Here is a 27,338-nt window from a genome sequence, read left to right as displayed (position 1 = left end):
CACAGTACAGCCGCCTAATGTAAATGAAAGGCTGCAAAGTACTCCAAATGCAAGCTCATGTCGCAATGTTCACTTTAGTGGGGGGAATTCCTAAGTCTATTATGAGGTATTATAAAACATGGGGAGAATAAGTGTCCTTTGCCAAACCTCATAAAACAAAATTGACAACGTTTCTGTCATGACTCATTCTTCCTTTGAAAACAGACTCTCAGATGAGGAAGGGTCAACTTATTTTAATTAAAAGAAAACAAGATTTTCACAATAGACTTTTTTGAGTGAGCAAGACGTTCTCTAAAGCTACTCATCTTTGAGGCATGTTAATTTTGCGTGAGTTAGGCTGTATTTAATTCTAATCCTAAACCTACTCCTAATCTGCATTTTCCCCTTCAGGCAGGTACATCTGTATAGGGGTAAGATAATTAAAATTTTCTATTACGACCACCAAAGGCATCTTTCTTGAGATGCTCTCAGTACTAACTAGAGTGTGATTATCTTTATGCTTACTAAAAAAATAAATGCTGAATCTTGCCTGGAGATGAGCTTCTAGCAATCAGTACACAGCTCACAGTACAGTGAAAATTTGCTTTCTACCACTTTGACTTTCAAATTGTAATCATGATTTTCTTTTCAATAATTTTCAGCTATTGGAAGGACATCTAATCTTTACTGCCATATTTTATATATTTGATTTTTTTTATAGATTCCACTACCCACTACCCAAGCAGTCTGTAAGAAACATCAGACTCTTGCTTATACGGTAGGTACTTTTTAACCTCCTTTAAAAATTAAAACTTATGCTGTTTGTTGACTATAATGTCTTTTGTTTAATTTTCACAATCAGAAAATGCTCCAAATATGAAAATATTATACAAAGCTTCGGAGGCCTCAAAGTACAAGGTGTTACTTAAACAAAACCTTTACTACACAGTTAACTAAATTTCTTTAGGTTTTAGGAGATAAAAAGGTTAACCATATATTCAAAGATATATGAATAGAATAGGCTTCACCTTTTCCGTTAGTTTCTAAGCTCTGTTAGCTCTGGGGGTGGTAAGCTTTAGGAAGATGCCACGCTGCCCTGAGAAGTTTCACCCAAAGGGCTACAGACAGACTCCCATGGCTCTGTCACCAGCCTGGCCCTGGGGAGGTGCTAGGTCCTGTGATCCAGCTGCCACTTGCCATAGGTCAAAAGTAAGAATCCCGTCTGACTATGGACTGAAAACTCTAAACCTTGAGACCCAAACTGAAAGCCACTCTGCATTTCAGCTATTAGCTACAACCACAGAAGGCTAGCACGGGCTGTCACTCGCCACGCACACTCCAGGCACACAGAGCCCATTGGACGCTTTTCCAGTGAGTCCTCAGAATCTTCGTGAGCATGGTGTCCACCTGGTCACTTGTAACTAGCTGGTGTCCATAGATGGTAACCCTCTTAGCCACTCAGAGGTAGAGAAGTGTTGAACGTCTCTCACCTCACTTTTACCACAGCAGATGCATCTTCTGTGCGAACTCCATCTTTGAATGGAGAATAACTTCCCCTCACTTAGTTTGTGTAAGTACCTAACCATGTGGCAACTGTCTCCTTTCTACAAGTCTCAGCCTCGTTTATGCAGCAATAAACCATCTCGGAATTGCTGGTCCTCTGTCGTGCCCAGCTTCCAGCAGCAGAGATGTGCCTGGCAGTTACAAACTGCTAAATTTTCATTTAGTGATTATCTCTGCACTCTTTTCAAACAAACTGTTTATTCAGGAAGGTAAAAAAAATCGTAAGTTCCAAGTCCCATGCAAACTGTGTTTTATCATTTCCATGACTACGGTCCACTTTTCCCGTTTCTGCTAATCCTCTCATTAGTGTTTGTAAAGCAGTACCCAGACGGCCTTTCATTGTGCACTGGTGTGGAAACTGATCCTGCTTTTCCTAGAATACATCCTCTCCTCTTAGCGTGTCGTGTCGTCCCCCACCCCCGCTTTTCGCATTCTCTTAGACTCTTGTGAGGGAAGCCACATCCACAGCTTCGGAAAGTCACGGTGCAAGCCTTTGAGGGCACCAGTGTGGCCCAGGCCACGCGCAGCCTCCAAGGGCGACCTCAGGACTGGGAAGGCACTGGCCAGGGGAGCGTGTGGGCGCTGAGCAGCTGCTTCAGTGTCCCGCGGTCCATCTGCCTGACCCATGTCAGTCTGTCCCCTGTTCCAGTGGCCCTTGGTGCAGGAGGAGCCTCTGGCAGGTGTAGCTACTGTCCCTGGCTGGGGCTCCGCAGCTTTACTGGGGTGCGCAGCACGAGACAGGGATTCAGCTGCCCGGGGGAATTGCATTAATATCTCAGGGTTGACGTGTAGTCTTAAAAAGTCAGTTTCTGTGGATAAACACCTGTGATTACTCACCCTGGAAATGTTTTGTATTAGCATATAGTGGATCTTTTCCTAGAGTCCACGTTTAAAACTTACTTTGAATTAACCAGTAAGTCTCTACTATGAGAAATTTTATGGCTATTTATTTTTAAAAACCTATCTATAAAAATATCAGTTTATGAAAATATATTTTACATAGTATTTATTGATCTATTGAACTTTTTTTTTCTTGATATTGTGTCTTTCTTTGTGTTCTAAGTTTAATGAGTTCTGAACTCACTAAACTGCCCAGGCTGATCTGTAACTCCGAACCCTCCTGCCTCAGCCTCTTGAGTGTGGGGATTATAGATGTGTGACACTGCAACTAATCACTACAACTGATGAAATTAATTGAACAAGTTAGTCTGTTACAATTAAACAGGAAAAACCTTACAGAGTGTACGGTAGAAAATATACTGCCCCAGAAAGGATCACAGTTCTCGGGCTGGGTCAAAGCATTTTTAGTTTCTCTTAAAAGCCCCACATTACACACAAGAGTTAAAATGAGTTAAACTGCAGTCATGTAGGCTTCACGAGCACCTGAGAATTTGAGAGCTCTGATCCACACAGTCCAGGCCTATTTCATAGAAAAACTAACATTTCCCTCGCAGAACTAAAAACCAAAGACCTCAGGGTTGCCATGAAAACTACATAAAATATTATTAAGATTTTATTGCATAGCAATAAAACTGGTGAAATATCAGTACATGGTAATAGCTTAAATAAAAATTTCAATGAAAAGCTTTAATATACTCACTGATGAGTACAAAGGAGTCATAATTAATAATTTGGTTTTCACTGAATAGTCTCATCAGTGAAACTTAGAAAACTAACTCAAAGAATGAGCTCAAAACCATCCAGAGTCCAATCAATAAATCAATTGTGAGTAACTTGATATCAGCCACATAGTACCTTTGGGAGATCGTAGAACCCCTTGTACAATACGAGGTTAAACTGCTTAGCATGCGGTCAGTATCTATGATTCCCAGAGACTCCTGGGCTTGGGCAGCTTGCGACCTGCTCTGTGATATATAGCAGCTCTGCTAGCCTGTAAGTGCTGTGGTATTAATATTTCCAGCAAAAGTTTCGATGAAAGAAATGAGGTAATATGACAATGTTTCCATTCTCACTTTAATATCAAGATTATTCCTACTTTAATGTGTCCCAAACCATTTTCTAGGAGATTTTCTTTGTTTTGCATAATAATTGTATTAAATGAAGTTGAAGTTCTAAATTTATTGAGGTTAATAATGAAATGTGTTCAGACCATCACTAATTTTAATAAAACACTCAGCTACTCACATGTATAAGATTTGCTTAAAATAAATCAGAATGGATTCAGAAACATCCCTGGAGCAGTGTCCCGCTAGTGGCCTCTTCCAGGGTTTTCCTGATGTTGAGTACAGCAATGAAGGCCTTGCCGTGCTTCGAAGTCTCCATGTGAGCTGTGTGGTCTCTGGTCCGTGCCACTGTCCTTCACGGAGGGGAAGGGGAAGCCACGGCAGTGTGTGCCCTGTTGAACGCTGCTTTCTGTTGGCTAGAAAGAAAACAGCTTTGTTGTGAAGAAAGGACTGAACTCTGAAATGTGAATCAGCCCAGGAAATCCTTTCTTCTGTAGGAGAATGCGAAAGCAGAAACAAGCAAAATGAAACAAAATCAACCACACAAAAACCTTCTGATACCCAGAGACACAGCAGAGTCTATGGCACATGATGTTTCCGGGCCTAGTGTGCCCTAGCGGTCACTCACCGGTGATGCTGCAAGGCGAGGCCACCTGCCACTCACCTGGACCAAGCCTGAAGCATGTGAATTCAACCTGAAAGTTCCAACTGCTGAGTGTGACGTGACTTTATTCACTAGTCCATTCAGTAGCTACCCACGAACTACCAGTAAAGCACTGCTCATCCGTAGGAACTCGCCGCTGAGCATGCAGGTGGTTGTAAACCAAATTCGATGTCACCTCAGTCCCGAAGAGACAGTCTCCAGTCTCAGACCGTGTTGGTCTTTCTCACTTCCTCCCTAGGGGGCCCCTCTAGCTGCGCCCACATCCTCCCAGTCCTTCTGGCATGCCTGCTGCCATCCGTGGCACCCAGGCCCCCGCCATAACCTTGGTCAGGGATATCCTGCTGGTCAGGACACCCCTTGGTTTCACCCACAGGACACAGCCCAGTTTCTCTCCGCTCCCTCTGGCCACTCCCTGACCACACAGCTGCCTCCCCGCTGCAGAAAGGAGCTCTGCCTTTCAAAGGCTCCCGTTTCTCTGCATTTGCCTTCCCTAGCACTCTGGGCTCTTGTTTGTGCAACCCTTAGCTATTATTTCCCTTCTCCTCACTATGAATCAGTGGCCAAACCCTTAAACTATTTTTCTCACCATTGTGTTTCTACCACCTGGCAAAGAATTTAGCATATATTATGTGTTTGAAATATAGTTGGTGAACAAATGAATGAATGGACCCTCATTCTTACTGCAGCCTGATTAAGGAAAAAGGGAGAAAATTTTTTAAAACTTTATTGTCATGTTTTCATAGACATCCTCCAGCTAATTCTGGTCATCCATGGGAGATGTGCTGTAACCGACATTTTTCTTGTGTTGGCAGCTGAAGTCCACATGCAGGGCAGGCATGGTACTGCTGAGCTATATCCCTGGGTGTGTGATTAATTTTTAAAGTAAACTTGAAAATCTTGGAGTGATTTTAAATTTATGCATAGCAGAGAGTTCTCATATGTCCCATATTTTCTTGTTCTTTGCTTTGTTTTTTTTTCCTTTTGACTTAAATGATTAACATTTTATATTAGTAAGGTAAAACTTTCACAGCTAATGACCAAAACTTGATATAGTCCTGTTAACTAAAGTCATATTTCATAAGAGTTCCCCTTTCCTTAGTATTGAGGATAAAATCCAGGGCCTTCATACTGAGCTCCATCCCCTGGACTTTTTCATTTGTTTATTTTCTTTTCAGTGTTGAGGCAGGGTCTTACTATGTCATAAGCTGGGCTCACCTGTACAATCCTCCTGCCTCAGCCTCTCAGCGTGCTGGCATGACAGGTGTTCTCCACAGTGCTCCGACGCCATGGTGCCCTCCGTCTGCCCCGGGAGCACCTCGCTTTCTCTCTCTCTTTCTGTCACGTCCTTGGGCTGCTCCTGACTCTGCTGGGCTCCCACTGTTGCTGTCTCTTCATGGTATAGAATTCACCAGGTGTTTTGCAGACTGCTGCACAACTTGCCTTCTCTGACGTTTTGCTGGTTCTTGGATGGGAGCTTCTCCTTTTGGGAAGTAAGTCCCGGAAGGCACGGGCCAGCCTGGCTGCTTGGCTGAGGTGACAGTTGTCAGGGTCCTGCTCGAACGGCCTCACCGTGTTCCCGATGGTCCCCTTAGGAAGGAAGGCACTGCTGCCCACATGTGAGCCTGGTTTTTCTCCACCTCTTCCCAGGGCAGGACCTAGCTCAACTATTTAGGATCCATCTGCAGAAGACATCTGCCTCCTCTCAGTCACATATTCCTTTGTTCTGTAAGTTATTGAGATCAGTGTGGAATTATTGTTGTTTTATCATTTAGATTATAATCCATTTTTGTTTTGATTTTTTGAGACAATATACTCTAGGCCAGCCTGCAGCTCACAGAATCCTCCTGCCTCAGCCTCTTGAATGCTGGGGTTAGTAGGTGTGCACCACCATAACTGGCCAAGTTTTAAAAAAAATTTTTCTTGTTCAAAAATTTCTAATTCTGGAGGCTGGAAGTTGCTTCCAGCGGCTCCTTTGACCTGTTGACATACAGCCACTGTGCACTGTTTGGACTGCTTTCCTGCTTTCTGGGATGAGATGCCCCAGTCTCATCTTACAGCTTCCCTTCCCCGGGAACCTGGACTCCGCCCTTCTGCTTGGGCTCTGGTTCATTTTCTGGGAAAGTAGAACTAGAGAGCCAAATATAGGTACTGCGTGAAGAGTGCTGCTTCCAAGGACCAGTCTGAATTTCAAATATCAAACACATTGTCAACTGCGGAAAGTTGCCAGTGAGTAGACGCTTCTCCAGTGTTGGTGCAATGTGTACATGCTTCTGGGTTTTGTTAGAATTTATTTAATAAAGGAAAAAATATGGTAAATTTATTTGCATAATTATGCTTGACACACCCCTTGATTGTTCTGTGTCTGTGATGCCCCATGTCTGAATCTCAACTGGAATGAATATTTACACCCAGTGTGCTAGGTCCAGCCCCTCAGCTCTGTCAGAGCAAATACCCAGAGGAAGTGAGCATAGCTTTTTAAACAGATGGAGAGAAATTCTTTAACATTCATTTTTTCATCATTGCTGTTCTTTTGATTTATCTAACTTGGCAGATATAAAAAATTTCTTCTGAGAAAGAAAAGACCTCTGACCCACACGCTCTTCTAATGTGGGGCGTAGGAAATTTCTGTTATAAACAGAGGAAGTCAGATGTTTCTTTTCCCCTAACTTCTAAGAAAATTATTATTGCTAACATTTACTCCCACCTAGCAATAAAAGTAATCTAATACAAATCAAAGAAAATTCCCCCATTGTGGGGATTTGCTTACTTTATCTAGAGAAACAGATGTTAAGCCATATTCTCACCAACTCCGTGGGAACATTTGCAACTTGTACATAGTAGAGGTAAGTGTGCTGTGATTACTGTAGGATTTGCATCATTTACTTCTAAGGCAAGAGCGTGATTGCTGCGTGGTACAACACATTCAAACCTTGCAGCAAGGGGCTTGGAGTGCAGCTCAGTGGCAGGGTGCTTGCTTACCAAGCGCAAGGGTCCAGGTCAGCTTCCCAGCACTGCACAAACAAACAACCCTGCATTAATAACTGGCCTTTATGAGTGCATCCGAAAGTATTAAATTCCAGCCCTTCACAAGGATTTATAACTGTAGGGGTTTGAGTTTCCTATGAACTTTAGTCTAAATCCAATTGTATTGAGAGTACAAAGGCATACTCAAGGTAACTAAAATTTTATAACCTTTGAAATGTTTAGTTTGACTCATAAGACAATTTTGGTGTTGAGATACATACCGGTATTTGAAATTTTTTATTTCTATTATTAAATGTATCATACAGTTTAGTTTTACATTTTGATCACGTTTATCACAAGGAATTTGTACCTGCTGATGATATATCTTAGCTCCTCCCCCCATTTTCCTTATTTACAAAGTTTTGCTTCCACTTATTCTTCTTTTCTTACTTTTTTCTTTTCTCCTTATTACTTTCCCCCACCTCCTTAGCTCCCCTTTCCTTTTGAACAATTTCTGCCTATTTCATAACTGTTATATCACTATTATATATTTTGGTTCTTATTTGCATTTTCAGTTTCTCACACGAGAGAAACAATGACGTATTTACATGTGTGTCTGATTTATTTCACTTAAGAATATAGTCTCAACATACATCTATTTACCTATAAAGGTCTCAAGTTTAGCCTTCTTTATGGCTGAGTAGCATTCCATTGTATAAAAAACACATCTTTTTAAACCATTCATTGGTTGATGGGCATTTAGGTTGTTTCTAAGATGTAGCAATTACAAACTGTGTTGTTATACACATGGGTGTGCATATATTACTTTGGTATGCTGCTTTAAATTATTCTGGAAAGATACTAAAAAGGGAAATAGCTGGGTCAAATACAACATTTAATCCTAGTTTTCGAGGAATCACCATGATTTTCCCAGTGGTTGTAGCACTCCCACCAACAGTGGAAAAGAGTTCCTTTTTCCCAAAACCCCTCCAGCATTTTTATTGGTTGATTTCTTCAACATAGCCGTGATTTCTGGGGTGAGATAGAATCTCAGCATTATTTGCATTTGTATCTCTCCAGTGACCAGGGATATTGAACATTTTTTGTATGTTTGTTTGCTGATTGTCTTTCTTCATCTGGAAACATGTATCCACTTCAGATTCTCGTGTTTGGATTGGGTCTTTAAATTTGGGAGGGTTTGATTTTTCTCAGTTCTTTTTTCTCCCTTCCCCTTTTCTCAGTTCTTTGTATGTTGTAGAGATTAGTCCTCTGTCTGAAGAACAACTGGCTAAGAATTTTTCTCACCTTGTGAGTTGCTTTTTTACTGTGCTGGTTGGTGATTTCTCTTGATGTGCAGAAGCTTTTTAATAAAATGAGATCCCAGTGGTTGATTCTTTGTGATAGCTCCTGTGTACTTGGTGTTTTGTTTATAAAGTCTTTGCCTATACCAATGTCTTTAAGAGTTCTGCCTATTCTCTCTGCAGACTGTTTCTGTTTTAATTTTTAGATTTTTAATTCACTTTAATTTTATTTTAATGTGCAGTGATAGACATGGATCTAGTTTTAGTCATCAGCATGTAGAAAGCCAGTTTTCCAGTACCATTTATTTAAGAAGTTATCTTTGTTCTAGTGAACATGTTTGGCCCCTTTGTCAAGGTAAGGTAGCTGAGTATATCTGGAGCTGTTTCTGCATCATCTAATGTGATCCTTGGGTTTATTTTTCTTTTGCCAGGACCATGTTGATTTTACCACAGTAGCTTTGCAGTGTAATTTCAAGTAAAGGATTTTGATGCTCCTTGATATTGCTTTGATTTTTTCTATTTTAGGTCTCTTCTGGTTCCAAATGAATTTTAGGAACATTTTCTCTAATTCTGTGAGGTCTGCTGTTGATGTTCTGATGGAAAATGCATTAAATGTGTATAACATTTTTGGGGATATAACCATTTTCACTATTTTGGTTCTTCCTACCCAAGAACAAGAGCTATCTTTCCAGTTTTTGATACCCTCTTTGATGTCCTTTCTCAGAGTACTCTACTTTTCAGTGTAGAGATCTTTTACTTCCTTTGCTAGGTTGATTCCTAACTATTTCATTTTTCTGGACGCCAATGTGAAAGATGCTGTTTCCCTAATTTCTCTCTCAGTGAGTTATTTGTGTACAGGAAGGCTGTTGGTTCTTGAATGTTGACTTTGTATCTAGCTAGATTATTAAATTTGGTTATTAAGTCTAGAAGTCTTTTGGTGGAGATTTTAGGATTTTCTATGTAGAAATATCATGCCATGCACAAATAATGATAACTTCTTACTTACCTGTCTGTATTCTTTTTATCTATTTCTCTTGTCTTATTGTTCTAGCTAATGTTTCTAACACTATATTGAATACTAATGGTGATAGTGGCCATCTTTGTCTTGTTCTTGATTTGAGTGAAAGATTTCAGTTTTTTCCCCATTTAGTATGTTGGATATTGATTTGTTAGAAATGACTTTTATCATATTGAAATAGAGATAATCTATTCCAGTTTTCTGTGGGGTTCATGAGTGGCGTTGGATTCTGTTGAACACTATTTCTGCAGCTATTGAGATGGTTTTTGTCCTTGGCTCTGTCAGTATAGTGCATTACATTTATTGATTTGCACATGTTGAACCATCCCTGCATCCCTGGGATGAAATTTACTTGGTCATGGTGTGTGGTGTCCTTGGTGATTTGCTGCATTCTGTTTGCCAGTATCTTACTGAGGAGTTTTGTATCTAATTTTATTAAGGAGACTGGCCTGTAGTTCCCTTTCGTGGTTGCATCCTTCTCTGGTTTTTGGTATCAGGGTAGTTCTTGCTTCCAGGAATGAATCAGAGTATTTCTTCCCTTTCAATTTCCATAAAGAGTTTGAGAAGTAGCAGCATTAGAGCTTCTCTAAATTACTGGATAATTCAGAAGTGAAACCTTTAGGTCCTGCGTTTTTCTTTGTTGGTGTGTTTTTAATTATGTCTTCAATTTTATTGACTGATACTGGTTTATTTAGATTTTTTATATGTTCATGATTTGACTTGAGTTTTATATATATATATACATATATATATATACATATATATATACATATATATATATACATATGTCCATTTCTTCTCTGTTTTCTGTCTTATTAGAGTATAGGTTCTCAAACCATATATTGATGATCTTCTAGATTTCTGAAGGATCTGTTGTAATTTCATCCTTTTCATTCCTAGTTGCATGGATTTGAGTTTTTTTCTCTTTTTGATAATGTTGGCTTAGGGTTTTTCAACTTTATTTAATCTTTCAAAGAACCAACTCTAAGATTCACTAATTCTTTATATTGTTTTCTTAGTTTCCATTTCAAAATTTCTGCTTTGATCTTTATAATTTTTTTTCCCTCATATAAGCTTCAGGTTTGGCCTGCTCTTTTTCTAGAGGCTTGAGGTTCAACATCAGGTTGTTTATTTGAGCTTGCTGTTTTTGTAATATGGGTATTTATCACTATAAGTTCCTCTCATAGGACTGCTTTTATTGTGTCCTATAAGTTCTGGTGTATTTTATTGGCATTATTTTGTAGTTGTAGAAACTCTCTAAACTCTTCTTTAATTTTATCTGTAACCCATTTGTTGTTTGGAAGGGCATTATTTAGTTTCCATGTGTTTATGAAGTTCTCATGGTTTTTTGGGTTTTATTTTTTGCCATTTGTTTCCAATTGCACTGCACTATGTTCTGATAATATGTATGTGATAATTTCAATTCTTTTTCATTTACTTCAGCACATTCCATGAGCTGGTCCATTTTGGAGGATGTCCCATGTGCAGCTGGAAGAATGTGGATGCTATACAGTGGCACAGTCTGTTGACATCTACTAAGTCCATTTTTTTCAAAAATCTATTTCAGTTCTAATATTTCATTGTTGGTTTTTTGTCTAGTTGATCTGTCTATTTGTGAAAGTAGGATACTGACATTTCCAATTGCAACTTTATTAAAGCTTATTTGATTTTTCATGTCCATTAGTATTTGTTTTATATAACTGAGTACATTGTATTTGTTACATATATATTTATGATTGTTATCTCTTCCTCTTGGATTATTCCCTTTACAAGGATGTAGTGACCTTCTTTGCCTCTCTTGATCTATGTTGGCTTGAAATCCACTTTGTTTGCAGATAGAATAGTTGCCGTTTTTATTTTCAGGGTTCACATTGCATGGAGTATTGTGTTACATCCTTGAACTTTCAGCCTATTGTGATTTTTTAATTAAATGTGTTTGTTGTATGCAACATATTATTGGATCTTGCTTCTTGATCCATTCCACGTCTGTTTTTTTGATTGGTGAATTAAGACTGTTAACACTGATGGTTATAATGGATAGGTATTGACCTATCCTTGTCATGTTATTTTCCTGTTGTTGGCTTCCTCTTTTCCCCTGGGTTTAATTGCTTGTTTTGTGTGGTGGATTCATTCTTTCAGGGTTCATGGAGTTGTGATCCTTGTTATCTCTTTCTAGAAAGCCCTTCAGAACATTTTGGAGAGCTGGGTTAGTGTTAATGAACTTTTTCAATTGTTCTTTGTTATGTAAGTATCTTGTTTCTCTAACAGCTATGAAAGATAATTTTGCAGAGTAAATTAATCTGCATTGGAAGTTGTTTTCTCTCAGGTCTTGAAATGCTTCATTCCAAGTTCTCCTTGATTTGAAGGTTTATGTTGAGAAGTCTGCTGTGATTCTGATGGGCTTTCTCAAATAGGTAATTTTTTTTTCTCTAACAGCTTTTAATATTCTGTTCATGTGTTGAAATTTCTGGGCTCTTAACTATTGTATGGTATGGTGTAGATTTGTTTTTTGTTCACGGTTAATTGGACTTCTAAATGCCTCACTTCACTGTAGGGCAAATTCTCTTCCTCTGCTTGGGAAGTTTTCTCCCCTAACTTTTGAGAGGTTTTTCACGTCATTTACTCTGTCTCCTGGTCTCTCATTGACTCAGTCAATCTTATATTGTGATTCTTCAAATCATCTCACAGTTGCCAGATTGATTTCTCATTGCTATTTTTAGGAATTTTTTCTTTACATGATCACTAACCATGATCCAGTCTTCTATCTGAAATTCTTTCTTAATATTGGCTCATTCTCCTATACATACGTTCAATGGGATTTTAATTTCCTGGATATCTGTTTGAATTTGTTTCATGAATTCCATTTCTTTGCTATGTTAGGTTTTTATGTGTTTCATCATTTTCCTAAGCTCCTCTATTTATTTTGTCTGTATCTGCTCTAGAGTCACTAAGTATGTCTTTCATTATGGTCATCATCTCTATGTTTATCTGAGAAACAATTTCTGATTTGTCATTTTCTAGAGCCTCATTCATCTGCTTTATTATTTCTGTTTTTCCCACTTCAGAGAGTCCAGGTGGGTGCCTTTCAGATTATCCTTCCTCATGGCTCCCTGGCTTTGCTTTTGGTGAGCTGGAAGTCTGGGGTTGCCTCTCGTTTGAGTGCCTTCTCATTTTTCTTTTTCTTTTTTCCTTTTTTTAGTTCAATTCCTGGGTGGATGCTTGCAAATTACTTACGGCAAGTATCTTTATTGCAAGTATGTAGAACCCTTCGGAAATGACTACTTTTCAGAGCTATTTTCCAGGTGCAGCTGCCTTTTGGGTTTTGAGTCTAATGCAAATCCTACTTCTTTAATTTACTGGGAATGAGAAGTTTCTGCCTATTTTGCCCAGCTCCTGGTTCTTTGGCACTGATATATGCACTTTTTATGACTCTTAGGCAATCTCAATCTTGGCGTACGAGGAAGAACAATTTATTAGACCAATTATGTCACCTCAGTTAATGTCATACAATCAGCAGTAACAATACATCAAACACAGCCTAGAAACTGACAAACTCTGGTGACAATTTATCACTTTTAATCATACGAACTAGTTTGTGGTTATTTACCAAAATCTAAAACAAATCATGAATTTGTATGTAGTAAATCTGTACTCAACATGGTGATTTTACCCAGAAGGAATATAATTTAAAAAGGTTTAGGGGGAAAACATAGAGAAATAGAAGAGAAGAAAGAAATTAGAAGCAAGATAGGAGGACAAAGGAAGGTCATGAAGCTTCGAGCAACTGGTGAAGAAGGCAGGAAGGAGAGAGAGGGAAGAAACAAAAACAAGAACAGAACCACCACCACCATCTCCACAAAACTAGAAACTGCTTTCACATTTATATAAAATGAAAACAAACACCCCCCCCCAAAAAACACACACACACACAACAGAGCAATAAAAAAGAAAAGAGAGATGAAAGTAGAAAATTAAAAGTTCACTTGGAAGCATGTGTCTGTGTCACTGACAGGCAAGGTGGACAGACAGAGTCCAGGTCCATGCTGGTTAACCCCAGCAAGGCAGCCAGAGCTTTACAGCAGGGTCCTAGTTAGTTCCAGCAAGCTGTGCCTTTAGTTCCACTGGAGATCGGGCAGGTTTCTGGCTGGGAGGTTGCAGCCAGATTTGTTCACCCTTCAACTGTTGTGAGTCTCGTGTTGACCTGAACTTGGCTCCTTGTTTAGCTGGGGCACCTGGAACTCTTGCCTACTTGAACTCAGCACCCTGTTCCACAGGGTTTTGACTGTGAGCCCAGCTGAGCTCTCTCCAAGATGGCTCCCCGCCAATTACCCTCACCTGGGGGACATCTGGACCCAAGAGATCCAAATCCACTGCAGTCCGCTGTGCTCGCTGCTGGTGCATTCTCTGCGGAGGCCTCTGGGGTCACCAGTGGTCCACATGGGTCTGCAGGTCCAGCTGCCCCCTCACACGGTGAACCTGGGCTCCAGAGAAAGCACCTCCTTCTACCTCATTCTCCTTCATTCCCGCATGGGCTTCCATTCTCTCTTCAGACCCTTCCAGCGTCCTGGGGACCCCTTTTCCTGCTTCTCTCCCACATTGCTATGTTGCAGTCTCTGGACACCAAATCTCAGAGGGGCTCTTGTCTGCTCACTGCTCTGCATTTCTTGGTTCTAACCCCCAGATGTTTTTTAAATGTACCTATTATACCAAATATTTTCTTCTTAAGAGGGAAATTTACCCATATAAATTAAAGATGTTTTAATATTTTGTGTATTGATCATTTCAAGTATAAGATAAGCAGGGTTTCTAGTTTCAGCTTGAATATGTAAAAAGCCTGGAAATTGTCACTCCCATCTTTGCAAGAAGAAAAAGCTGAACAAATTGATAGTGCTTATCTTGGGCCTGACAGGGAGCTAAAACAGCATGGTAAGCCACAATTTCAAAATCTGGAGAGAGTACCACAGCCAGGACCTGTTTCACAGCAGGTGCCTCTGCAGTCATAACCTCATAGGAATTCTTACATGGTAATTTTGATGGGTCAGAGGATTCTGAGTGTGGACCAGGGTGACTGAAAAACTGCTGGATGTCACAATTTTAGAAGTGCATGCACAAGCTAGGGTTTTTTTTTTAACCTTCTTTTGGAGAGTCACCAGGTTTTCACTGTGAAAATCCAAGAAAAATTCCCTCCTAACTCTGGTAAGAGAAGGGATAGAGAAAGCAACAGAAAATAATTGTGATGCATACTCCACAGAAACAGCCCACTTTTCCAGTTAGCAATGAACTTCTCAAATGTAAATTGTATGAACAATAATTAAAACACAGAAATTGTCAGAATGTTTAAAAAGAAAGAAACTCACTTTAGATACAAAGTTTACAAGTGAGGCTCTAGGGCTGGGGGTAGTTCACTATTTAAGGACCTACTTAGCATATACAAGAGTTCAATCTGTAATGTTGCCTTGGTTACTTTTCTCTTGTTGCTGCGACAAAATATCTGACACCCAAAATGAAGGAAGGAAAGGTTTATTTAGCTTAGAGTTTTTTCGAGGTTTCAGTCTATACTCAGCTGGCTCCAAAGCAGGGTGGTGTGGCTGAGGCTCAGCGGCTCTAAGTACTTCTAACTCACCTTTTTACATAAGCCCCCTTCCAATGATCACAGCGTAGTTTATTACAAAGTTATGCTTTCTTCTTTTAACATTCTTGTTACAATAAAAGATGTCAGATGGAAGCAAAGCTCAAAAGTTAGTGGGGAAGATAAAATTGCATGCCAGTTTGAGGGTGGGTAGGCTGGCCGCATTTTGTCTTCTATCTCTCCAGATGGCATCCACCTGCTCTTCAGTGGAATCAACTCGAGGGACACTTTGAGGACATTATCAAATAGGAATAAGAAAGAGACACCTTAATTGCTTCCTTTTTCGCAAAGTTAAAGGTAGCTCAAACTCTCTTGCACTACTTGGCTAGAGACACAGTTCAGTTCCTGGTACAAAAAAGATTTCATACCATTGCATATTGCTTTTTACCTCGCATGCATGGATAACTCAAAGCCAAAGCCCCCTATGCCTTTGAAATGCATTCTTAAGCACTGAAAATGTTCGATCCTTCCATGTTGAAAAAGAGCTGTTTGATATTTCTTTGCATATGTGTGTGGCCTACCTACCCCCTAGAGCCAAAATGGAATGCGGAGGGAGGTATTAATTATGACGTTCTTTTACAACTAGAGACATACTGTAAGAAAGAGGAAAAATGGTTAGAATTGCTTTATGTTGAAACTTTCTTTACATTAAGAGATAATTCTTATTTATGCTCCAGGTATAATTATAATCCTTATGAGACTATCGCCATTCATAGGTCTCTTTCTGTCAACGACTTAAAACAAATTAAGCTAGAACTAGGAAATTTTCAGATGACCCTGATAAGTATATTGATGTCTTCAGAGGATAAGCTAGATTTGGAAAGACGTAATGTTACTCTTAAGTCAAACATTGTCTTCTAGTGAGAGACAGGTAGCGTTATAAGCTGCTATTGCCTTTGGAGATGAATCTAGTATTGTTAATTTTAAAAGGCCAGAAGACAGACAGACAGTGGAACCACCAGATCACACTGGTACACAAGCAGTTCCCACCAGTGGGAACTAGCCCAGCAACTAGAAGGAAGTTAAAACAGGAGACATTTTCCAGTGTGCATTCTTGAAGATATAAGTAGGAGAAAAACCAAGCCGTCTAGTTATTTTAAATTGTCAGCTATATTTTAGGAGATGAAAACCCCTCTGACTTGTTAGGTCATTTATTAGAGGCACTAGTAAAACAAATGTCCATAGATCCTGATTCAATAGAGGGATGGATTTTGCTTAAAGACATGTTTATTACCCAGTCAACTCCAGATATTAGAAAAAGGATACAAAAGATAGCCTTTGCTCCAGAGAGTTCTCTTGATTCTTTAGTAAAAACTGCTTCCTTGGTATTGTATAATCAGCACTGGGAGAAAACCACAGAGAGAAAACAAAGAGAACAAAAAGAGCTGCCCTTGTTGAGGCCTCAAAAACACAGACCGTAAGTCTGATTCTCCGGGCTCCAAGAAGACCTTGACAAAGACTACACTGACCTGCTGCCACTGCCACAATCTAGGCTACCTGAGAGGGACTGCCTTAAGAGGCGCCCCAAGCCGTGACCTAACTGCAAAGGGGACCAGGAAGCCAAGGCCCCAGGGCTCAGACCCATCCAATCAGCTGGTCCAGCAGAACTGAAGGGCCTTGGGGCACTCATCTCCTCCCTCTGGTCAGACTGTCATCTCTGCAGAGGAGCCCTGAGTAATAATGATAAGAGGTAAAAAACAACGAGCCACTCGCTGGACATTGACATATGTCTTTTTGTCCTATTCAACACTGGTCTAGCTTCCAGGCACTGTACCTCAATACAGTCACCGAATGATAGGTTGCTTAGACTGCAGCTGGGATAACTTTCTCCTCATTCATTCCTTTCAGTTATGCCTAATACCTGATTCTAACTGGGGAGAGATTTCATCCTGTCTGAATGTTGTGATACATATCCAGGTTGCCAACTAATCAAAATAGTGCTGGGACTGGGTTTTACAAACATAGTACATATTGTTGTTCATGTATAAAAACTTAAGAAGAGAGTTTTTTATTTGTCAAAACAATATTCTCTTGCGTTATCAAAAACTGAGATAATTATAACTAAAGCTAGAGAAATTTATGACAAAATATCAGATTCCATCAATAAAAGGACCTAAGAGTCAATAAGTTTCAACTGCTATAACTTACAGTTTCTAAACTTACCTGTCAGCCCTACTGCCCATGCTTTTTGATTATATATGACTTTGTATGCAAACTTTGATTATATATGTTTTGATTAAAATTTTGTTGCCTAAAAGGTGTCAAACCACAAGGCATCACACAGATGAGACCAGTAACAAATATGCTAGATTCCTTTTTATAGGAATTCACCAGATCTTGTCCAGTGAAAGGTTATGTTTTGCATATTGAGGTCTTCACTAAATATACTCAGTGGGCCTTAAGTGACACGACAGCTGGTCTCTCTCCTACATATAAAAGGTAAAATTAATTTCCTCCAAACTCAGATGACATTAGACATTCAAACAGCACAGGGGATACTTATAAAAACTAAATGTGTGTACATTTCTGATACTTCTGCTAATATCCCAATAGCTGTCTAAAATATTAGATGAAAAATCAATGATACATCAGATTCCAAAGTTCCCTGAGCCTTATCTTATCCTGCTTATGGGAAGCCATTACTAGCTCCTCTGGGTGGAGAGCTTTGTTAACTGTACTCAAAATTATCCTATTGATTCTATTATTTGGCCATACATACTTAATACATACTTAATTGTCCCTTTGCCTTTGTCTCCTCTAGACTTAAAGCTGTACACCTACCCATGATAAAATGCCTGGTATCTACTGAGGGCCATTGGATAGAACCTCTGCAGAATATTCCTGACTGCTGATCAACAACTATGACCCCTTCAGCCTGGAGATGCCAGATCCATCATCCTCCATTACTCTCTCATGGCAGTTTGGGTTACTTCTTCAGAGGGCAGAATGTTTCAGGCAGCAGAGTTAGTTAGAAATATGATAGGCTGTCAGACTGGACTGGACCCTCAAGAGAGCCAGTGCAGAAGACCGGATGGATACCTTGCAATCTTGGGAAGACAGACACCTCTGCTGTGGGCCAGATCTCAAGACAAAAGGAAAAAAAATGCACCCACACTCACAGTATGAACATCAGGGACTGATATCTAAATAGGTATGGATCACCTCGAGGAAGTCAGGAGTCACCATCCCAACCTCTACATGACTGCTTGATACATGACTCACTTCCTCATTTGACCCTGGTTTGGTCAGTTTTACTTGAAAAATTAATCTTATTGGTTGACTATAGTTCTGTCCCACCTCATTCCCATCTGTCTTGTGAGTTCCCATGTTTTCCCTATCTTGGATCCATTTTACCTTGTAGTTTTATTCTATAAAACTCCCTAGAATATATAGACTCACTGACAACCCACTTGGGACCCCTTATGTTTCTCTCTTTCAATAAATATATTCTGCTCTTTTAAAAAATCAATAAAGATGGGCTTAATGTGCATAGCACTATTCATCAATTTGATATGAGTGACATTTAGAGAATAGACTACTCTTCTTAAGCCTGTGTAGACCATCCATGAAGAGAAAACACATTTTTACCACAAACACATTAAGAAACTTGAAGAGAAATCATATAGTATGATCTTGAACAGCAATAAAATTAGAATCAATAACAGAATGAAAGTTGGAAATATGACAGACATCTGGAATCAAAATTACAATTCCAGATGTGATCAATTGGGGAAGTCTCAAATACAATTTAAAAATATTTTGAAACAAATTTTTAAAACAACTGATCAAAAGTTATTAAGTATGGTGAAAGTATGCTTACAGAGAAATCATTATACTCATTTATGGGTAAAAAAGAATGGTAAAAAATAACCCCAGCTTTCACATGAAGAAAGTAGTGAAAAAGAATGATGATTTGAAGTCTGAGTCAAGAGAAAAAATGCAAAAACAAAATACAGAGCAGATACTCATGAGCCTGATGGGAAGAACCATCAGAGAAGCTCAATGGAATAAAAACTTGGTCTTTTGAAAATATAAAAAAATGATAAATCCCTCTAGTTAGGGTGAAGAAAAACACAGAAAAGACACAGAAATCTCAGAAATGAAAGATCATCATTACTGACTCTGTGAAATTAATAAAAATCAATAAAGGAGCATTACTGATGACTCTGTCCATAGAACATGGCCACAACTCAGTTGAAAGGAACCGTTTCCTCAAAAGACATAAATTTTGTCAAATAGTAAAGCAAGAAGCATAGGCAATCTTAATAGACCTATAACATTGAAGAAATTAAGTAATTGTTAACCTTTGAAAAATCAAGCCTAGTACTTCCATGGTGAATTTCAGCAAACTTGTGGAATAAGTTATAATAGCTCCTCAAAGTGATGAACTGGAACCCACGCGAAGCCAGACCGCACATTCTACTGTGAGAAAGAAGCTTTATTGGGCAGGGGGCAGACTTCCTTGTGGACTAAGACAGCCACCATTTGGTTTAGGGAAAAGCTTGTTAAGGGTTGTTGGTGGGGTCTCTGTGGGTTAGGTGCCAGCAGCAGAGTGTGAGATGGTCGTCAGCAGGTACCCTTTTGCAGTTGGAACAGTTCTGGGAAGTTTCTTTTCTTGCAACCCAAGAATAAACAGGCTCTGGGGGCAGCCTGACCCTTTACAAAGCTTTCAGAAAATCGAAGCTGAAGAGACATCCATGTTCTATTACATTAAAAGAAAGAAAAACTACAGACCAAAGTGTGTAGGATGGAAATGAGATACCACGACAGGATTCTGAATAAGAAAAGTGCACTGCATGAAATCTATGAGTATATCGTGTCATCTGCAAAAACTAGTTTTACCTCTTCTTTCCTATCCTTATTCCTTTTATTTCTCTATCTTGTCTAGTTCCTCTGTCTAATGTTTCCAGGAGTAAAGACAATGGACATGTTCCTGATTTTAGAATGAAAGCTTTCTATTTCTGTCCATTTAATATGATATTAGATGTTGGTTTGTTGTAAATGGCTTTTACCAGATTGAGATAATGACAGTCTATTCTAAGTTTCTGTAGCATTTCTGTCATGAATGGGTGTTAGCTTTTGTCAAATGCTTGTTCTGCATCTATTGTAATGATCGTGTGGTTTTTGTCCTTGGTTCTATTGATGTGGTATATTTCACTTATTGATTTGCATATGTTTAACCTAGAGGTTCCATTTGACTCAAGTATTCTCCTTCTTGGTACTTTTCCAAAAGAATCAAAAGCATCATTCCACAGTGGTATATGCACACCCACATGTCTTAGTTACTTTCCTTATTGCTGAGACAAAATACCCAACACCCAATGTTAAAGGAGGAAAATTTTATCTCATAGTTTATGGAGGTTTCATGGCAGGCTCTAATAAAAGGTAGCATGGCAGAGGAGAACCATTCATGGTTAGCAAAAGCAACAAAGACTTAACAGCATGTTTATGCCCCTTACATCTTATCTAGAGTACTGGGACCATGGTGGTGCCCAACCAATCAATGGACTGATTAGTAATCATACACCCTTAACTCCAGCATCACACACTGTAGATTCAGCCACCTCTGAGAAAGCCCTGTGACCACATGAGGCTTTGGGGGACATCTAGACACAAACCATAACACCATGCATGTCTGTACAGTTTGCAATAGCTAAATCTTGGAAACAGCTCAAATGCCCCTTAACCAATGAACGGATAAAAAAGATGACCCTTTTATACAATGCAATAATACTTATCCATAAATAATGACAAACTTGAGACAGTTATAGCTAAATGGATGGAACTTGAGACTGTACATTTAAGCGAAATAAATAGGACATACATTTTAGATATCATATTGTCTCTCTGATGTAAGAAATTGAAAAATGTAAATAAGAATCAAAATGTATACAGATATTGTGAAATAGGAAGAACTTGTTCAAAAGGAAAGGGGAACTAGGAAGGGGCAGGGGAAAGAAAGGAAGGGAAAGAAAAAAATGAGAAAAGAAGGATAAAACATAAACTAAGTTTTTGTAAATAAGGAGAAGAGGGATTGAAGAGAGGGGAAGGAAATTAAAACAAAAGAGGAATCAAGATAGATCATGTTCAGGTACAAATTTCCTATGATGAACGTGATCATTATGTATATCTAAAATGCAACAATACATTTAATTTTAAAACACTATAAGAGCCAGAGATATAGCTTGGTGGTTTAAGGCTTTGCGTGGTAAGTACAAGGTCATGAGTTTGATTCCTGGTACAAAACAAAATAAACCCCAACAACTATGAAAGACCAAGGGTATAGCTCAGTGGCACAAGCACCTGTCTAGCAAGCATGAAATTGGAAGTAGTTTGAACCCTAATACTGAAAAGCAAAGCAAAACAAACAAAGACTACAGGACTATGAATAAGCCATGAGGTTTACCAATATCAACTTGTTAATTATAGCAAATGTACAAGATTACTTAGGATGTTAGTAATAGGGAAAACAATGTGAAAACTCTCTCTATATGAACTTCTAAATTTTTTCTATAAACGTTATTTAAAAAAAAACCCTTCAGTTGTGCAAAAGACACCAAAAAAGGAAGAATGAAAACACAATCAGAAAATGAGTTGCTAACTGTGAAAAAGCACCTTCAAGTCTTACTAATCTCACTGCAAACGTACTAATAAAAATGACAAAAGTCTTATATCTGATGATACCAGTGTCTGCTGAAGACGAGAGTCAGTGGGAGTCACTATTGATTGCTAGTTGGAACTGAAAATATTATATCTATTTTGGAAAGTAGTTTGGCTGTTTCTGACAAACAGAAACACGGCCTGACCACATTATCCAGTAATTGCATTCCTAGACACTCACCCAACCAAAATGAAAATGCATGTTTATGTAAAGCAGCACTGGGATGCTCACAGCTGCCTAATTCATAATGTCATTTAACTGAAAGCAACCAAAGTTTTCTATCATGACTGAATGGATAAAAACATTCAGTAGCAAAAAGAAATGACTATTAAGTGAAGAAAAAAGAGCAGGAGGAGGCAATGGAAGAGCAAGGTGAAGAACGAGAAAATGAAGCAGACAGAGGGGGAGGAGGAGAGGGGGAGGAAGAGCAAGAAAGAGGAGGAGGAGAAATGGTGAACTTAAATGAAAATTGCTAGATTAAACAAAGACACTTCTATCAGGCTGCATACTGCACAGATTCAATCAGATGACGTTGTGTATGAAGAGTGGGAACTGTGGAAGAGTAAAACCAACACAGTTTTGTAAGAACAACCAAGTAACCATGGGGGATTTTACAGCTGTTCCTATGAGGCCATAATGATGAACAGATAACAGCATGAAATTCAAAACTGAGAGTTCTGTAACACAGGGAGTGAGCCTTCATCTCTGTAAATCAAAATAAAATCATGCAGGAGATGGTGGACCCCAGGATGGAATGCAGGAGGAGACACTGTAGCTTCATTGTGCTGTGAATGTCCACCAAGACCTCAAGGAGATGGTTTCCTGCCCTAATAGCTTTAAAAATGAGAGTATGTGAGACCCAGTGAAAGAAACTGGAGAAACACTGCACTCCAGCTGACCAGGTTACTTCCTGGGCGGTGGGATGCGGGTCCACCACTGAGGCCCTGCCCACACGCACAGGCTGCCTGTCTCGGTGACCCCGTCCTCACTGAGACAGTGTACCCCACACCTGCAGCGGAAAGGAGTGGAGGTTCCCTTAGCTATGAGGACAGCACACTCTTGGGTGGCTCCAGGGCAGCAGGCAGCACGGTGCAGGGTGCAGCTGAGGAGAAGCTGCTCGGATCACAGCGGCCAGAAAGCAGGAAGCCAGGGGAGGAGATGGAGGAGATGCTCCCGGCAAGGTCACAGTGCCGTGGCCACCACTCCAGACAGGGCCTCTACAAAACGCTTCTCCAGCACTCCTCAGAACTGCCCTGTCCTTAAAAAGCAAAGCTTGTGAAATCATTACAGCCCACGGGAACCCGTGGAGACCTACCTGATAAACATAGTGTACCATAGTAGGACAAAAAAAGGACAGCTGAAACTTAAGAAAATTCCAGTAACATATAAACAGCTAACAGGAATATGTTCATAGTGATGTATTAATTGTACCAAATGTACCACACATAGAGGTAAGATGTAAATAAAAGAGGAAAGTATGTCTTATCTTTGCTATTTTTCTGTAATTTAAATTTTTGTTTTATTTTTAAAATAGCATATGCAATATGAATAATATGCAATATAAATAAAATTAGTGTAACAGGGTTGGGGTTATATTTATATATATAAACATTTGGTATTGTTATATATGTGTACATATTAGTATTGGTATATATAAATACAAATTTTTGGCATTGTAATGATACATATTCAATAATTGAATGAAATCTTTAGAATGAAATCTCACTTAATGTAATAGTTAAGGTCCATTTAAACTTGACTGGCTTGGCTTGGGTGCTGCCCATGGTACTGGCAAAGTCCTTCTGTGTGTATGGGGGTGGGTCATAGAGGTGTGACCCCAGGTTTCCTCTGGGGTGCTGTCCCCCTTCTTTCCTTCCCGGAGACCATGCACTAAGCAGCTTTGCTATATCATGCTCTTTTGATATGAGGTCTGTAGATCACGGACTGAATCTCATGAAAATGTGATCCAAATTAGAATTCTCTTCCTTTAAGATGTGTTAGTTGTCTCATCCCCGGGGTGGGGAAGTTGGCTAAAACAGAAAATTCATGACAGGAGTGGATTGATGTGACTGGACCTGGCCACCAAAGCTTCTGAGCCAGGTGGCCAGGTCCAGTCACATACTTGTTTGCAGGAGGATTTGGAAAGATCTGGAGATTAAGCTAGAGAAGTTCTAGAATGTTGTGCCCAGAGCTTGTTGCGCAATAGTGATGAGACCTCAGAAGACTGGAATTCTGATAGAATTACAGCCAAGAAAGGCCAGGCCCAGGAGATTTCAGAGGGGAGCAGGAAGAGCATTGACTTCTGTCCGCATTCTGCAGATCAGAGATTAAAGGTACTTTATCTTGCACTATCCGAATCTCCTCAACCATAATTGAAGATGTTTTTCATGATGGGCATGGGCAGGGGTGGGGACAGGGGCTCGACAAAATCAAGTGTCGCTGGTTATGTTCCTTGTTTTAACTGCACTAAAAGAAAAAGATGTCATGAAGCCATTAGACAACAGTGACCCCGTTAGTGACAAAGTTGTTCTACACAATAAGTGTTCTACACAATGGTGTCCTCACACCAGCCAAAAAGATTTGCAAAGCTAAGTCCAGGTTAATTTGTTTCTTTTTTGTTGTATCTTATATTTTCCTCATTATTTTGTCTTGCATTACACTCTTGTAACCACTTTTATATGAATATTTCTGAGTTGGGGATGGATCATCTGACTTTCCATTATTTTTATGGGGAAATTTGCTTTGATGTACAAGTGCTTTGGATTACAGGCAAATTTCTGGAATGAATTATGCTCAGAAAGCAAGGTTTGGCTGTGTTTTTAAAATGAGATTAGACTTCCTGGGGAGACACTCATTTCTCCAATAAAAAGGAAAACTAAATTTCGAGAAAAGGAAAGCAAGGGGGCTGGGGATTTAGCTCAGCGGCATAAGCGCCGGCCTTGAAAGCAGGCAGTCGTGAGTTCAATCCCTGGTACCGATAAAAACAAAAAAGCCAAAAAAAAAAAAAAAAAAAAAAAAAAAGAAAAAGAAAAAAAAAAAAGGAAAGCAAGTAAAACAAAAAGAAGAGGCTTTCTTTCTGTTTTCAGCACACGGCATAAAGCAAAAGAATGATTTCCTTAGAGCACAATTGCTGAAAATGACACAGTGCTCACGACCAGGGTCCTGAAAACGTTCACCAAAACTTCTTGCAAAATAGTTTATATAAAATTTGTGCAGCTGCTGACAACTGTGGTGTAATACATCTAATTGTGACTCTCCAAATATATACCCACCCGGAACCTTAGAATCTGCTCTTAATTTGTAACTAAGGTGTTCATCTGGGAAGGAATCATGTCAGCTGAAGGGAGGCCCTAACCCCAAATCTGACCATCTCAGCAGGAAACATCAAAGGAAAAGAGGAGGAGGAGAAGGAAGCAGAGGTGGGAGCCTGCAACAAAGAGCCCAGAAACATCCAGCTTGTGAGCAGCAAGCAAAGTTCTGAGGCAGGGAGAGGCTAGGCTGTCCCTGGGACCTCCGGGACTCCACCCTGCAGCCTCCTGGATTTTAGCTTCCTGGCTCTCAAACATGGAGGAACACATTTCAGCTGGTTTCAGCCACCAAGTTTGTGGATATTTGCTCTGGTAACGCTAAAAATTAATTCACATGAAAATTCTCATTGGATACATGAAAAAATAGAAGATCTATGGTAAATAAGATTCTGTATTAACTATGCAGCATGGACTATAAGTGAAGCCTAAGATTCATTTTCTAAGAAAAGGCCTACGGATATTTATCTTGTTTTCTTTTTAAATATCTAAAGCTGGAGGCTGTTCCAAGGGAGATTTGCAATTATCTTGAGGCTAATGCTCATTTGATTCAATTTATTTGACTAAGATGAATCTTGGTGCCCTGGGTGACTCAGGTTTGCTATCAGAACAGCCTAAGTATTTGCATAATTCTCCCATTTGGTATTACAATGAATAAACCTTGCCCCTTCTTTGTGGTGGGACTCCTGTGATGTGAGGAAAAAAACGAGGCCACTCTGTGAACACCACTAACATGTGCTCAATGCTAAATGTCTACGTAAACTTCCCATAGGAACTGTAGATAATCAGAGAGGTATTTTTGTATTTCTGCTATAAGATTGTGATAGAGAAACACGTGGCAAACCTGAAATTATGTAGAAAATATTCAAACAGATGAGTTTGAGTCTCGCGTGAAATTAATAGCAACATCATTGCATTTGTTATAACAATCAAGACAGTAAAAAAAAAAATGGTGAATTTCAAAGGGTTCCCGTGGTTATTCAACTTACTAGGAAACTTAATCACTAAAGCAATCCAAGAGGAAGGATGTATGATGATTTAAAAGGATGCATTCCACGTTGTTATGAAATAAAACCAAGGTTAAATCAAGCAACATTTAAAAATAAGGTTTATACTGAAAGGATGAACATGAAGCTTAAGCTTCAAATTCCATTTTAATTTCTGTTCACAGATTCAAATTACTGCTATTAGTGTGTTTTGCTATCTAGCAAAATTGTTCTTTAATAAATCAAAACTCACTAATTTAACTGATACACCTTAACTCCCAAAATAAAACACAAATATTTGAGGAAAGAAAGGAAACAGACAGCATTTAAAAAATGTCCTCACTGTGCACTGTGATTAAAATATATAATATCTTTAGATATCTCATGAAAAGTTCATGGATATTTATTTATTCTTTCCTTTCTGTAGTCTATCCTCTAAAACTATTGTTCTGTGAAAGGAATAAGTATAATATAGGACCTTTGTTGATTCTTGCATACTTTACCTCTAACCTAGGTTATAGGCATCTGAAGAAAGCACATATAACATTTCTGGGGATTTTTAAATAACATTTATTGAATTATTAAAATGTAAAACCACAACTAAGCTATTGAATATAGTTCTGTTCCCTTTTGCTCCTGGTTCTCTTTACTTTTTTATTACAATACAACTGGAGACTTTAAAAAGACACTGCATCTAGTATTAAAGTTGATTTTCTGAAATTTGAAGCCTACAAAACTTTAGTAAATACAGTCATGTCTTCATGTCCTTTTGTCTAAGCATTAAATTACTCCCTTATTCTTCTAGTCACCCAACAAATACTAATACTATGAGCCCTTATTCTGGGTCAAGCCCTATCCTGAGAACTACATAACTTCTAAGTTGTTTACCCTCTCTGAGCTTTGGTTTTCTGATTTAGAGCAGTGATCTACACTTTGCTTTGGAAAATGACTAGAGAGCCCTCACTGAAGGCTTTAAACTCTCCGGAACTACTCATGATCCTTCACGGGTTCCCACAGTCTAGGATTGCTCCTGTTATCTCTTTGTTATCTCCGTATCACAGCTATTTTCCCAACTCCCTGTTCTTTTCTAGCTGTGAACCTCTGCAGAATAATGACTGGGTCAGACTTTTAAAATTAAACCAAATAAAAAAATGAATGAATAAATGAATACCAGTGTATCATTAGTGGAATTCGTTCATTTCACAAAAAAGTAGAAAAGTGAGTTTAAAAGTATAAAATAGAGAAATACAAAGTATAATTGACTGGATTAATGTTCCATCTCAGTTCTCGTAGCTTTTTAAAAG

At 39.1% G+C, this 27,338-nt stretch overlaps 1 long non-coding RNA gene across 1 annotated transcript; it reads right to left on the bottom strand.

The window, feature by feature from the left end:
- Positions 1–3,502: 3,502 nt before the first annotated feature.
- On the bottom strand, positions 3,503–4,648 carry LOC106029184 (uncharacterized). The gene is made up of 2 exons (XR_001202850.3): positions 4,171–4,648; positions 3,503–3,922 (listed from the first exon to the last, which is right to left on the bottom strand). It is a non-coding gene; the product is annotated as an uncharacterized LOC106029184 (long non-coding RNA).
- Between the last annotated feature and the right edge of the window lie 22,690 nt (positions 4,649–27,338).

The sequence above is a fragment of the Cavia porcellus genome, unplaced genomic scaffold (genome assembly GCF_034190915.1).
Source record: "Cavia porcellus strain 051 isolate PalLab524CR breed Dunkin Hartley unplaced genomic scaffold, mCavPor4.1 scaffold_14, whole genome shotgun sequence".
Taxonomy (NCBI): domain Eukaryota; kingdom Metazoa; phylum Chordata; class Mammalia; order Rodentia; family Caviidae; genus Cavia; species Cavia porcellus.
The sequence above is the reverse complement of the archived record's forward strand: the minus strand, read 5'-3'. Positions and strand labels throughout refer to the sequence as shown.